The sequence below is a fragment of the Rhinolophus sinicus genome, linkage group LG01, assembly GCF_036562045.2.
Source record: "Rhinolophus sinicus isolate RSC01 linkage group LG01, ASM3656204v1, whole genome shotgun sequence".
NCBI lineage: Eukaryota > Metazoa > Chordata > Mammalia > Chiroptera > Rhinolophidae > Rhinolophus > Rhinolophus sinicus.
In genome coordinates this window covers 82,669,565-82,683,303 of record NC_133751.1, presented here as the reverse complement: position 1 = coordinate 82,683,303, position 13,739 = coordinate 82,669,565, and the positions used below count along the sequence as shown (strand labels likewise).

The window sequence follows — 13,739 nt, the reverse complement described above, 5'->3', positions numbered from 1 at the left end:
ATCATACTAAGTGAAATAAGTCAGAAAAAGTCAAGAACCAGTATGTATATTTTTAAAAGATGGTATCACATTTCTCTGATATTAAGTCCCATATCCCTATTTTCTATAAAAATGGCTGTGCTGAATTTATTTTACTATCTTTCTTTGTCCTGAAGTCTACTTTCTCCATTGTGTCTCCTTAATTCTTCCTTTTACACAAATATTTAGCACAAAGTCTAGCAGGCTAGTCAGATTTTTAATCCTATGAGAGAAATACAGAGAAGTTGAAAGGGATACTTTGTCTCTTTCACCTTGTCTTTTTAGCTGTTTCTTAACCAGTAGATTTCCAACACCATCTTTGAGTGTGTGTGTGTGTGTGTGTGTGTGTGTGTGTGTGTGTGTTTTAACTTTCATTAGTTTATGCCTGTATATACTAATATCTTCTTTTCAACAGTCAGGTTTCTAAATTACCAAAGCAATAAAACTCAGCATCTGTGTACACAAATTAGCTCAGGCATGCATGATAAAGAGAAAAGGGTAATAGGAAGTGGAATCAAAGTTTAGAATATAATTTTATGCCTGATTTGGTTAGAATTGGCCTGATTTCATTTGCACTTCACATTAGCAATCTCCAATTTAGTATAATTTGGAACCATAAATTATTGATGACAAAATATAATTGAATTTCTTATCAAATTTAAGGAGCTTTGTAGTTCTTTTGCTATTATAAAGAGGAAGGAAAACCTTGTGACATATAGTCAAGGTTATTATGTATAAGAGATATGCTCTATGATGATTTTAGTTAAGAAACAAAATAAAAATTTTAAAGAGATAAAATGACATTTCTTCTCTTCTACTCAATAATTTGACAATATCTCTCAGTGTTTTTCTTTATATCCTTTCCTCCTCCTCTTCCACTTCCTCCTCCTCCTCCTCCTTCTTCTATTTCTTCATCTTTTTATTTACTAGGGTCCTATTCTGCCATGAACTGATGCTGTGTTCTGGCTAACATGAGCCACAAAACAAATATTAGTAGCCTCACAAGAATTTGATGTAAAAGAACAACACACTGGAATAATTAGATTCATTTCAAATTAATATATATATATATATATATATATATATATATATATATATATATATTTTTTTTTTTTTTTCTTTTTGAAGTATGGAAAGTTTATATATAACTGGTTTGTCATAAAAAGAGAGTGAAGTGGATCTTTAGCAAAATGATAAAGAAAATGGTATGATGAAAAAATATGTGGAATGACTTAGATTAAAATAGAAGGAAAATAAATTGAGAACAATATATGTGGGGACACAGTCCCAAAGAGCAGTTTCCAGGCTCTCGGACTCACATGGAAAGGTGCTGGCTCAAGCAGTAGATTGCCATCAGCTGTGGCTAGTTGGCCATCAGCTGTAACCAGTTAGCCAATTAGCCACTGATATAACTGCCGCGGCTGTGTTGGTTGGTCAGTCGGTTGGTTGGCAGGCAGAGATGCAGGTTGCAAGTCGTGTGGATCCAGCCTCCAGTGAGACTATAGTGGTATGACTCCCCTACCTATGGCCCCATGGGTGTTCCTTTTTGGCCTAGCCATATCCTGCGTTCTTATGTGGGGAACAGGACTAGAGGCCCCACAGGCTGCCCTGCACAACAATATACAAAAATAAAAAAATAACAATCATTTATTTTTATTATTAAAATATAACCTCCTTAAAATTTTATAGTGTCTCTCAATTATGTTTTATATCCAAAGACACTAGCAATAAGCTTTTTCACTCAATGAACTCCTGTAGGCTTAGTTAACATTGAGTGGGTAAAATTACTAGTAAGGATGATGAAATTTAGAAGAATGCAAGTCCCGTAATTAAAAAAAAAAAAAAAAAATCATCCTTTTTGTTCTATAAGAGAGAAATGCCCAGGATGGGCTCTGTTACTTAAAGGTAAAATTAAATCATAATTGCATTAGGGAATAGGTCTATGAATCTTTAAAAAAAAAAAAAGGAGAGAGAGACACTGATTCAAATATAGATTTGTAAAATTATACACTGTGGAACTAAGGGAAGCTTGAAAATTATCTAATCTATTCTCTACTTTTACATTTGACTAAATGCATAAATCCAAGGAAAGCTGGAAGAGATGAGAAGCATAAAGCCTAATTTTCCCAAACAAAGGCTACTTGGTCAGCTGAAAGAAATGGAACGCAGCTGTCTATGTTCAAAGCAAATGCTAATGTATGAAGGCCCGAGATATGCTTCAGTTGCTGAGGAACTTCCAGAATTCTGGGCAAGTTCAGCATGCAATGGAGAGATTAGTAAAGTGAAGTTGGCATCTTAAAGCAATGTGAATGCCAGAAGTCAGAGACTGAAGCAAGTCCTTCATGAGAACAGACCAAAAACCTATAGTGCAAAAACTGAGTGGCTGATATTGTCCAGAGTTTGAAACAAGTGAGTTGCTGTTACCAGGTGTACCCTTGTAACACAAGGTCAATTTCCCTGAGAAGTTTCACTCAAACAATAGACATAAGCTTGAAGCCAGTTTCCTACTTATTGGTACTTTTTAAGGTACAACAAACCAGTATGGCTTTAGAGCATCATCCTATCTGGGTTTGGGAGAAGCTTATTTCCAATAGCACAGGCTTTAAGTTGGTCAGAATAAGGAACTGGCCAAAGATCCAAAAATTAGCAAATATCAGGTTTGTAACTAGAACTTGGATTTCCTAATACCTGGGTTGGTGTGTATTTTACTAAAATTCTCTAACATTGATACTTTAGGAAGAGAAGAATAAGGCAAACAATTTTTACATCTACTGCCGAGTTTTATCTTAGGTCATAAAATTCAGGTAACAAATATTTGTAAGTGAGCAAAAGAATTTACTGAGCAAACCAATGAAAGGTACCAGAAGTATGGTACAAAAATTCAAATTGCTCACTCCAAATAATAAAATCAGTATAGCCTTGTAATGCAGGGTCTCTAGTCCTGCTCCCCACACAAGAACATAGAATATGGCCAGGCCAAAAAGGAACACCAATAGAGCCATGGATAGGGGGTTCATATCACTATATTCTCGCTTGTGGCTGGGTTGGAGATACAGGAAGCAGGAGCCACATGATCCGCAATCTGCTGTCTGCTTCTCTGCCAACCAACCCACCAACCAACCAACCCCTCTCTTGCTAGCGTAGCCATGGCAGTTATATTAGTGGCTAATGGCTAACTTCTTACTGAAAACCCTGGCTGTGGCCAGAAAGTAGGTGGACATTGAGAAACACCTCCTTGAACTGGACTGAAACTTTTCTCGTGAGCTGGGTTCCTGACACAGGGCCCCTCACGGAAGATGCTTGTTGCATAGATTGTGAGGCAAGACACTGGAAGGGTGGAGTGTGGGGACAGAGTCCCAGAGAGCAGTTTCCAGGCTCTCGGCCTCACGTGGAAAAGTGCTGGCTTGGGTAGTAAATGGCCATCAGCTGTAACTAGTTTGCCATCAGCTATAACCACCAGTCTTTCTGGGCACAGCTAGACTTCCTGAGCACAGCCATTGTTCTCAGGGTACTACCAGTCTTTCTGGGCACAACCAGACTTCCTGGGCACAGCCAGGGTTCTCAGGGTAGCATGCTGGAACAATAGTGGCTCACAGTCAAAGTGCTTACATATTCTCAATGGCAGCTGGTCGAGACACAGGAAGCAAACATCAGCCAGTTCCACTGCATGGTGGTACATTCCCAAGCAAACAGTCAAGCAGTCCATCAAATCAGTGATGGAAAGCAATTCCCCATAATCCACAGTCATTTGCCAGGGCTGTGCATTGGCCTCACAATGTGTGCCCTCTCTGCAGGGTGAGGGCTCCAAATCCTCCCCAACCCGGGGTTGACGGATGACCGTGACTTCACCCGCATCCTCCACCGAGGACTCAACAAGTGTTTCCTCCTGGGACTACAAGTCCGGTACCTGGACTGCCTCAGCAAGCACTTCCCAGCCCACACGGCTGCAACAACCTTTGCTTTCTCCAGCAACTGCTCAACTAGAACCTGCAGGGCCCTCTCCACACTGCCTAGAGAGCCATCCATGTCCTCCCACCTGTCCTCAGGTGTCCAACTCCTGACAACAGTGGCTACCGGGTACCACACACTGTATGGGGGCCACATGTCCTCCTGTCCAGAGTCAGACAGCATTCCTACCTGGCCAGAATCCTGCTCACTGCGCCAGGTGTCCAAGTGGGTGGTAGCCTCGGTGCAAGATGTCCACAACTTTAGGAGCCCACAGCAGCAGCAGACCACCAAAAGGAAGGTGATGCCTTCTATGGCCAAGAGCGTGGTGTACCATCCAAAGGCTCAAGTCTCCCAGAGAGACCGCGACTCCCATTCCCAGCGCCGCTCCTCATGGGCCTCCCCAAGCTGAGCTTTCACATGTATAAACTGCTCCATTACCCCTCTGGACATTCTGGCCGGTGCTATACCCTGCTTGCTGAGCCGTGGGTCCTGCAGGGTCTCAACTCCCTCTCCCTGAACAGGAACACAGGATATGGTGAGGCCAAAAAGGAACGACAATGGAGCCACAGATAGGGGGTGTCATACTAGTATATTCTTGCTGGCGGCTGGGTTAGGGATACAGGAAGCAGGCACCATACGATGCGCAATCCACCGTCTGCTTCTCTGCCAAACAACCCCACTCTTGTTAATGTAGCCACAGCAGTTATATTAGTGGCTAATGGCTAACTGGTTACAGCTGATGGCCAACTAGTTACAGCTGATGGCCATCTACTACCTGAGCCAGCACCTTTCCACGTGAGGCCGAGCCTGGAAACTGCTCCCTGGGACTCTGTCCCCACAAGCCTTCTTCTCCATCTTCGCTGGTTTTCCATTTCAGATGGATCTGTTACTGGCACAGGAGTCTTTGCCCCTCTCAGGATAGAAATCAAGAGAGTGGGCAAAACACTTTTCAGAGAGAAAGGTTTATTAAAGTGAAAGCTTGGTGCACCAAGGGAGCACATTCTGAAAGAAAATGGATGTGGCTTTGGAGGTTTATGGGCAGAGCTTGTATGGGCCCTCATGGTTAGGGTCTGGGTTAGTTTCCCTAGAATGGGATTGGGAATTCCGAGAATTAGGCTGCAATTTTGGTCTTATGCAGGCCGTTCATCATCTGTCGTGGTATGGGTGGGTGTGTTTAATATGGTCATAGGCAATGGGACCTTTCCTAAATTTGACTACATCTCTTTTGACTGACCACAGATCAACATTTAAATGTCACAAAACTGAAGCCATGTAACGACTAGAGGAAACATAGGGTATAGTTTATTATCTTAGAGTAGGGAAAGATTTTCTAAGCATGATCATAAAATCTGGAAACACAAAGGTAAAGATTTTGTAATTTGCCTGCATAAACATTTCTGTAGGAATAAAATATCATAACTAAAGTCAAAAGACAAAAAAGAAACAGTATGTGCAACACATTTGACCAGACATAGTTAGGTCTTTTGTTTGTCTATTTGTTTCTTTATTTTCACTACAGAAATAGTTCTTATAAATCATGTTAATAGAAAAATGGCAAAATAATAATAACAAGCAGTTCATAAAATAAGGGGTTGGGGGTGGTGATAACTCATAAACATAGGGGGAAAAAATCAATACCACTCAGAAAACACACAGAATGAGAGAGAGAGAGAGAGAGAGAGAGAGAGAGAGAGAGAGAGAGAGAAACTCTCCCTGTGGCAAGTATTGATCAATTTGATGTCAAAAATTCTGTTTAGCACTTACATGCACTTTGAAGAATGTTTTGGGAGTGACATCTCCTTTACAATACTGAATCAGAGGGGTCATCTAAAACTAGTTGTAGAGTATAATTTGATTTCACAATTAGTGCTATTTTGCAAATTACATAGTATTGAAGGAATTTAAACACTTGTCTTTTTTGCATTTTGGAAATCTCACAATATTCAACAAACTCTAAATGACAATAAGTAGTATTCACTACTTTCATCTGGTGCTATAATATTTGGCCTCACTAACCTGAATTCTTCTGAAGTTTACCCTCAGTTACAACCACCCAAGTCCTTTTAAGAACTTGGGGTCTCTGTTTTGGGTAGTTCGTCCAGTTCTTATAGTAATGAAACATTTACTGCTTATTTTTTCAGGAAATATCCTGTAGCCATTCTGACTGACTCAAGCAGAGTTTTAAACATGTAAATTAACATAAATTGCTATCTTTATCCTATAGAAAATCATGCTAGTAAAGGGAACCAAAATGCTGCCACCCTCAAGCTGCCTTTTGCGATATTGACTTTAAGCTGTTTATTAAGAAACAGTCCTCAAAAAGAACTTTTAGCACTTCCCCCCTTTCCTGCCCAAGAGATTCAGACAGAAACCTCCTTCAGGAAGGGAATCTTAAAATGTTGCTGTAGCCTAATTTGAATTAAGCACGAGAAATAAGAGGACATCAGGGGGGCACCTGTTATAACCTGTGGGTCCTGTTGTTTCTCAGTTGCCCAGCAAGTATTTGCTGTCCTGTCTGTTCTCCTGTTCCTCAACTACCTATAAATCGCCCATTCTCACTTCTGAAATCTATTACCCCTTCACCCCTCTTCTTTCTCCGTGGTCCAACGTGTCTTATATATCCAGTGTTGCCTCACTGTTTTTGGAAGTTTCATGCTTATGTGAATTCCCCATGTGCATGTATTAAACATTTCGTTTTCTCCTGTTAATCTGTCTCCCATTAATTTGATTATCGCAGTTAGAAGAATTTAGAAGATTGTAGGAAAAGTAATAATATTTTTAACCCCACAATGTGGAGGGACTAGACAGAATTCACTGGCTGGGACACAATGCCAACTCCTTGGACTGCTGCAACTGGGAGACAATGAACGTGTGACTGTCAGCCGGCAGAAGTGGTAAGAATTTTGCCCTTCAGCCTCTCTGATCTCCTGTCTGCAGTGGTTTGCTGGAACTTTTTCTCTCTTCTAAATTTTGATTGGCAGGAGAAAATAGTATTTGTGGCACTAATTTCTTGGGCAAACGTGACTCTGGTAAAGACTTTTTGTTTTTGTTTTTTTTAATTAAGGTTTATTGGGGTGACAATTGTTAGTAAAGTTACATAGGTTTCAGGTGCACAATTCTATAATACATCATCTATATATTACATTGTGTGTTCACCACCCAAAGCTTTATTTTGAGTCTCTTGTTTTCTATTGATTCCGTTCCTTCCAGCGATGGTCTATTATCTCTGCCAGCTGCATGTATCTGGGGGCAGCCAAGTAGGCTGTGCATCCAAGTTTAGGGATTCTTATACCTTATTCTGTTCAAGGGGGTAAGGCACGTGACTTCCTGTGTTTTGGAACAGCTATTGAAAGACAGGGGTCCCCATCTTTCTTAGGCTGTCTCTGGAATGAACCCTTAGATCTGTGAGGGCTGCATCTTTGTGCTCTTTAAGGAAGCATTTTGCTTCCCTCGTTAGGCCATAAAAGGCTTATTGGTTTGACTCACTATTAAAATCCTACTGTCACTGGCCAGATTATGGATCCTTGAATTTGAAACACTTTTAAATTGGCAAATTTTTAGAGAGCTCTCATATTAGTATGATAACTAGCCATTAAGACATTCTTAATAAGATGGAAGGACCAAAATTGGAACAAAAATCTAAGTCCACTCAGACCCCTTCCTATTTACCTCCAGATATTTAGAGATATTGTAAAATAAAATAAAAATAAAAAAACAAACAAACCCAGTACATTAGAATTACAATTGCCCTGCATTTATGAAGGAAAAAAAAAAAGGATACAAAGAAAAATAACTTAAAACTTTTGAATTTGCTATTTAGCTTTTTGGGTCTTACAGATGTTCATACAAACAGGTAAATAAGAGAATGAAGAAAAAAGGCAGAAGGGAAAGGTAGAGATTTCCCAACAAGGTGGGGATTTTTAAAAGGTTCTTGCAATAAAATTATGAAAATTGATGTATTTGAACAGGTTTTAAAGGCTTTAATAACTTTTTTTATCAGAAATTTAGCCAAATTAGGAAACTAATATCAGAGTCTGAGGATTATTTTAAAAGTCTCAAGCTGGTCTTCCTGCTGGGTAATCAGAAATGTAAACACAGTCCACTACTGCCTGAGGCTGAGGTAACTGAAGAAGAAGAAAAAAAACTGGGAGTACTTTAAAAAATAAGTGGCTATAGTTTCCTATGTCTGACCCCCTTTTTTCCCCAGCATCCTTAAAAATTGTCTAGGGTGGGCGGCCGGATGGCTCAGTTGGTTAGAGCGCGAGCTCTGAACAACAGGGTTGCCGTTTTGATTCCCACATCCGCCAGTGAGCTGCACCCTCCACAACTAAATTGAAGACAATGAGCTGCCACTGAGTTTCCAGAGAGGTAGATGATGGCTCAGTTGGTTAGAGCGTGAGCGCTCAACAAGGTTGCCAGTTCAATTCCCGCATAGGATGGTGGGCTGCACCCCCTGCAACTAAAGATTGAAAAAGGCAACTGGATTTTGAGCTGAGCTGTGCCCTCCACAATTAGATTGAAGAACAATGACTTGGAGCTGATGGGCCCTGGAGAAACACACTGTTCCCTCAATATTCTCCAATAAAATTTAAAAATAATAATAACAACAATACTTCGATCTTAACATATTGAAAAAAAAAAAGAAATTGTGTAGGGTAAATGAAAAAAATTTCATCTTCTCTACAATTATTGCTAATTCTGCTTGTGTTTTGATCAGTGATATCTGTGTTTTTCTGTCTCTGTATATATGGTATGTTAGGGAATTAAGCACTTATATAAATTAAGAAATGTAATGGAAACTAATTCATATGCTTTCCAGGATCACATGATCTGGGAAAACATTTGATATTAAACTAATTTAAGTTTGGTTTGATTAAATAGACATGTCTTTTAAAGTTATTAACAATAACTATGATATTTTTGCTTAACCTGGGTCTACCAAAAATAAGTTCATTTTATCTGTTACAATATTTGCCAAGAAAATAGCTTGGGTAATAACTAACTTTGAAATCTCATAGAGTTAAGAATGAATAGATGTAGCTAAAATAAGGTTTAGATAAAAATTTTCAGTGATACTTATATGATATATACATATGCTTAACCATAGTTCGTAACATTTGTTGATAACTTGAATTTTTACAGTTTTACTAAAAAATGCTAATGATAAAATGATTGGATATCTAGATATTGCATTTCTAAATAACATGAGATGGCGAAACAATAATTATTTTATCTAAGTTTACTTTTTGGGGGCTTCCTATTCAGAGAGATGCGAAGATAAATGTGGCCCTGGGAGGGTGGTTCTCATGCCTGTGGGGGACCAAGGGCAAGGGTTGGTGTTCAGTGTGGTGCTTTTTTTGCAAGTTGGCCTCCCTCCCCTGGGACTATGGCCACCAACATGTGGACCCTGGCAGTGGATGAACAGAAAGCAGCCGTCAAGTCTATCAGCAATTTGCAGATCAAGGAAGAGAAAGTCAAAACAGATATTAATGGTGTTATCAAAACCAATGCCACTGAAGAGAAGACAGATGAAAAAGAAAAAGAAGACAGAGCTGCACAGTCTTTATTCAACAAGCTGATCAGAAGCAACCTGTGGTAACACAAACCGAGTGGGAGTCCTGCAGCGGGATCTAAAGTCCACTCTCCACTCAGTGAAGTCCTTTGAGGAAGTTCGGCTGAAACCACAGCTTCTTCAGGGAATCTATGCCATGGGCTTCAACTGACCATCCAAGATACAAGAGAACCCATGATGCTTGCTGAGCCCCCTCAGAACCTGATTGCCCAGTCTCAGTCTGGTACTGGTAAAACAGCTGCCTTTGTCCTGGTCATGCTCAGCTGAGTGGAACCAGCAGAGAGAGATACCCCTAGTGTTTGTGCCTCTCCCCAACATGTGAGTTGGCACTTCAAACAGGAAAAGTGATTGAGCAGATGGGCAGATTTCACCCAGAACTAGACCTTGCTTATGCTGTTCAAGGCAATCAATTGGAAAGAAGCCAGAAGATCAGTGAGCACTTTGTCATTGGCACCCCTTGGACTGTCTTAGACTGGTGCACCAAGCTCAAGTTCATTGACCCCAAAAAGACAAAGGTGTTTGTTCTGGATGAGGCTGATGTGATGATAGCTACTCAGGGCCACCAAGATCAGAGCATCCATATCCAAAGAATGCTGCTCAGGAACTGCCAGATGCTGCTTTTCTTTGCCACCTTTGAAGACTGTATGGAAATTTGCCAAGAAAGTGGTCCCAGACCCAAACATTATCAAACTGAAACACGAGGAGTAGACACTGGACACCATCAAGCAGCATTATGTCCTGTGTAATAACAAAGACAAGAAGTTCCAGGCTTTGTGTAACCTCTACAGGGGCCATCGCCATTGCTTAAGGCGTGATCTTCTGCCATACCCGCAAAACAGCTAGTTTGTTGTCAGCAGACCTCTCAAAAGAAGGCCACCAGGTGGGTCTGCTGAGTGGTGAAATGATGGAGGAGCAGAGGGCAGCAGTGTTGGAGCGCTTCCGAGAGGGCAAAGAGAAGGTTCTGGTGACCTCCAACGTGTGTGCGAACAGGTATCTGTTGTCATCACCTTTGACCTTCACGTGCACAAGGATGGAACCCAGACAATGAGACCTACCTGCACTGGATCGGGCGCACCAGCCGCTTCGGCAAGAGGGGACTGGCAGTGAACATGGTCGACAGCAAGCACAGCATCAACATCTGAACAGAATCCAGGTGCATTTTAATAAGAAAATAGAAAGATTGGACACAGACGATTTGGATGAGATTGGGAAAATAATGAACTGAAAAGCTCCACCAATTCCTGCAAGGGAGACTAGTGCTTTCATGGCACAGGCCTGGACAGTCACCAAAAGATGAAGGCATTAGTAGAGAGAAATTGCCTACCTTTAAATTACATTTGGACTTGACAAAAATTATGCAAATGATCGAGAAAGGTAGAAGAAAAATTTTGCATTTTGGAAAAAATTTAGTCCTTCTCTCCCCATTTTTTAAAGCCACTGTTTTCCTCACCGTTGTAATAATCTGGTTGCTATTGGTAATCACTGGCCCCAGGATCCTCAACTTGTTTTCTGGCTAGGTGTGTTGGGACCAGCCTCCAGTCCCTAAAGAAATGATAGAGGTAGAGTGAGGGAGAGCTCCACCACATGGATGGAATATGAGGAATGGTAGCAAAGAGGCCTGTGAGCAGTCACCCCTCTCTGACCCTGACTAAGACCCATTACAAATGTCTCCTACCCTTATGGACATCTTCCTTCTAAAGTCCCCAGATGTTCCAGCTGATTCCTTTTACTTCTGTTCTCTGTGCCAGAGGATATCCTTATTTCTCCCTGGGTGAGCATTTTGGCTACTTTCTAACCTCTGATTGGGGGAGAAACACTGAAGTCATTGAATCTTCAGAGTAGGTGAATCCTTCGAGAATCTGGGCCTGCCTTCTCCTCCTGTAGTTGCTCTGTCTGCTCAGGCACCTGGTAGTCAGTCATGGCAGCCAGGAGACACTGGGTAATTTTCTCACACACCTTGACGGAGTGAGTTGGTTCTTATCCTTGGGTGTCACATTATGCCTGAAGGTGAGCAGCAGAGTTTGGAAATGAAGTTATGACCAAGTGAAAACTCTAATTATGCTGTTTATTTGTAAAGTGTGTACAAATAAGGACTGATAAATTAGAGCTATACTCATCATTCATTAAGAAATTTTAAAATAATTATGAAGTATTCTACTAATCATGATTTGAATTTATTTGTATTTTTCTCATTATTAGACTAATACGTGCTCATTAAAAAATATATTTGGGTGTGAAAAAAAGAAAGAAAGAAAGAGAAAAGAACCTGCAGGAGGGCCAGCCTGATGGCTTAGGTGGTTAGAGCTCCCGTGCTCCTAACGCCAAAGGCTGCCAGTTCAATTCCCACATGGGCCAGCGGGCTCTCAAACACAAGGTTGCCAGGTTCAACTCCTCAACTCCCGCAGGGGATGATGGGCTACATGGTCCTGCAACTAACAAGAGCAATTGGACCTGGAGCTGAACTGCTCCCTTCACAACTACAATTGAAAGAACAACAACTTGACTTGGAAAAAATCCTGGAAGTACACACTGTTCCCCAATAAAGCCCTGTTCCCCTTTCCCAATAAAATCTTAAAAGAAGGAAAAAAAGAAACTGCAGGAGACTTGTGGCAGTTGACACTCTCTCAACTCGGAAGCTACCTCGGCCTCCAGACGCTTGCAACGTGGCGACTTTGCTGGGTTCCAGCACCTACAACAGACAGAACTGGGAAGATGTGGACTTCCCCATTCTGTGCCAGACATGTCTTGGAGAAAACCCAAATATCCAAGTGTTTTGCTGGAGCCCCAGCATGCATTTTAAGAAGACCGAAGTGTGCCAAACCTGCAGTAAATTGAAGAATGTCTGTCAGACCTGCCTCTTGAATCTAGAGTATGGCCTCCCCATCCAGGTTCGTGATGCAGGATTGTCTTTTAAGGATGACATGCCAAAGTCAGATGTCAAAAAGACTACTACACACAGAACATGGAGAGAGAGAGATTTCTAACTCTGACAGAATACAGCCAGTTGGCATGCTGGGGAAAGCCACATCCACCAGTAATATGCTGCTCAAACTGGCCCAGATCACACCCTACTACAAAGGGAATTGACATCACATTTGCTCTTTCTGGGTGAAAGGGGGATGTAAGAGAGAGGAGTGTCCATACAGACATGAGAAGACAACAGATCCAGATGATCCCCTTGTTGATCAGAATATTAAAGACCGGTATCATGAAATCACTGACCCTATGGCAGATAAGCTACTAAAGTGGGCTTCAAAAATGCCTCGTCTGGACCCAACAGAAGACAAGACTATCACCACACTATATGTTGGTGGTCTGGGTGATACCATTACTGAGACAGATCTAAGAAGTAATTTCTACCAGTTTGGAGAATCTCGGACAATCACCGTTGTACAGAGACAGCAGTGTGCTTTCATCCAGTTTGCCACAAGGCAAGCCGCAGAAGTGGCTGCAGAGAAATCGTTTAATAAGTTAATCGTCAATGGCCAAAGACTCAACGTGAAATGGGGACGGTCCTAAGCAGCCAGAGGAAAAGAAAAAAAAAAAAGGATGGAACCACAGATGCTGGGATGAAGCTAGAGTGTGTTCCAGGACTGCCAGTGTTAAATAAGGGTACCTTGACCCTAGGATTCATGGATGTAATTCCTCTGTGGTTTTTATTGATGATGCATGATACACTCCAGCCAGGCCTACTGAGTTCAAGATAACTTTGTGAAGCAGACCATCCTACAGAGGGTGATTTCTCAGACCAGGCCCTAGGAGGCAATTTCTCAACTGTCAGCCCTGAAACTTACAGGACCAAGTCCCACCTTTCTTTGTTCTACCCCCCCCCCCCCCCCGCCTCCGCCACCCCCCACTCCCCATCTCACATACCTGCCTGCCTCTAAAACCTCTTGATAATCTTCAGTTCGAGAAAGGTGTTTTTTTTTAGATATTAGTCTGTCACCTTCCCTAGCTGCCAGCATCTAGAATAAAGTATGCTTTTTTCCTAAAACAAAACAAAATGTAACAAAAAACAAAAAAAAAAGAAAGAAAGAAAAAAGAAAAGGTAACTTTGGATCTGTTAATGAGTATGTCTTGTACTTTGTTAAAAATATGCTTCTAGAATGTTGTTAATATATTTGCCAATGAAAGGACCTATGTTTCTAGAAGTTATGAAATGTATTCATAAATTTCCCAATCTAAAACATACTAATTGCTT

At 41.2% G+C, this 13,739-nt stretch overlaps 2 pseudogenes; both read left to right on the top strand.

Moving 5' to 3' along the window:
* Positions 1 to 9,352: 9,352 nt before the first annotated feature.
* LOC109460019 (ATP-dependent RNA helicase DDX19A) lies at positions 9,353 to 10,763 on the top strand (annotated as a pseudogene).
* Positions 10,764 to 11,456: 693 nt separating this feature from the next.
* On the top strand, positions 11,457 to 13,245 carry LOC109460020 (pre-mRNA-splicing factor RBM22; annotated as a pseudogene).
* The last annotated feature ends 494 nt before the right edge of the window (positions 13,246 to 13,739 follow it).